The sequence below is a fragment of the Eretmochelys imbricata genome, chromosome 1 (assembly GCF_965152235.1).
Source record: "Eretmochelys imbricata isolate rEreImb1 chromosome 1, rEreImb1.hap1, whole genome shotgun sequence".
Taxonomy (NCBI): Eukaryota; Metazoa; Chordata; order Testudines; family Cheloniidae; genus Eretmochelys; species Eretmochelys imbricata.
In genome coordinates this window covers 303,309,878-303,311,497 of record NC_135572.1, presented here as the reverse complement: position 1 = coordinate 303,311,497, position 1,620 = coordinate 303,309,878, and the positions used below count along the sequence as shown (strand labels likewise).

At 47.2% G+C, this 1,620-nt stretch overlaps 1 pseudogene; it reads left to right on the top strand.

The window, feature by feature from the left end:
* The first annotated feature begins 1,321 nt into the window (after positions 1-1,321).
* LOC144259517 (large ribosomal subunit protein eL42-like) lies at positions 1,322-1,620 on the top strand (annotated as a pseudogene).

The following is a 1,620-nucleotide window of genomic DNA, read 5'->3' as shown; positions in this document are numbered from 1 at the left end:
CAATAAGGCCCAGATCCACAAAAGGATGTGGGTGCCTAACTTTCCACTTTGGACACCTAAATCCAAGATTTAGGCATCACTGAGATCCTCAAAACCCCCACTCAGGTGCTGCTTAATCCTGTAGGGACCTAAAATACCTCGGCATCTAACTTTTTGCTGTAAAAGTTCCCTAGGCACCTAAGTTTCTGCCACTGGGCATGCAACTAACAAGTCACTCTAGATGCCTGCATGCCTCACTTATGCCTCAGCCTCACTGGGATCCTCAAACCAGGTCATGGTGGAAAGCATTGCCCTGCTTATATTGCCCAATCAAGTAATCAGCACATCTATCAGATTGCACCCCATAAAAATCTGTCCAGTGGAGAAGCTGATGGTATCACCTCTCATTTAGCCCAGTGGGGAGAACACTCACTAGGGATATGGAATATCTAGGTTCAATTCCCCCCTGTCTATTGCCTGAGGAGGGCTCTCAGAAGAGCCTCACGATTGGGAGATGGGTTATTCTGATATAGGGCTCCCACAGGAGAGATTGAGGAGGCTGTTCCACTTTGTATATGTACTTAAATAGTAATTGCAGAACCAGACTGGATCCTAGATTTTCCTCTTTGTAGGACAGAGTTCTAACCACCAGCGTAGTCATTTTCATATTCTACCTCAATGATTACTTAAGTAGTTATACACTGTGGAACAGCTTCAACAAGAATCATTGTGAGAGCCCCACATTAGAAGACCCTGGTGATTAGAACACACTCCTGAGAGCTAAAAGCAGTGCTTCATTTGTGCCATGGCTTGCCAGAGCTGAGCCTAGCACCTCTAGGCTTGGCAATTCATAGCCCCGACACCTCTGAGCTTGCCACAACAGTTATGAAAGTAAAAAAATTGTTTGAGCCCTGGAACCTCTTTCATTACAAATTAAGCACTAGCTAGGAGACCCCCAGTTCAAATCCTCTCTCTGCTACAGGCAGAAGGGGGAATTGACCTACATCTCTGATTTCCCTGGTGAGTGGGCTAACCACTAGTCTGAAAGATATAAGGGAGGTTCCACCTCGAACATTTCTTACAAAAAATAGCTTAGGCACCTGACTCCAGGAGAGGATTCATGGCTAGGGATCCTAAGCAGAGAGAGGCACCTTCCTTTAGCTTAGCGCGGGAGCTGCCTATTTTGTGGATTGCATTCTCAGGCACCTATCTCTCCCCATTCATTGTACAAGGGAGTCTAGGGGTGGCCTCTACAAAGGCACTTAGGTGTTGCAAAGCTGAGTGCCACAGCACCTAACTTTTAGGCATGTAGAAAAATCTGTGCTACTAACGCTGCTGCTGGCAGGATGGTGAACATCCCCAAAACCCGCAGGACTTACTGCAAGAAATGTGGCAAGCACCAGCCCCACAAAGTGACCCAATACAAGAAGGGCAAGGACTCTCTCTATGCTCAGGGAAAGAGGAGATATGATCGGAAGCAGAGTGGTTATGGTGGTCCGACAAAGCCTATCTTCCATAAGAAGGCCAAGACCACGAAGAAGATTGTGCTGAGGCTTGCGTGTGTGGAGCCCAACTGCGGCCATTAAGCACTTTGAGCTGGGAGGAGACAAGAAGAGAAAGGGCCAAGTGATCCAGTTCTAA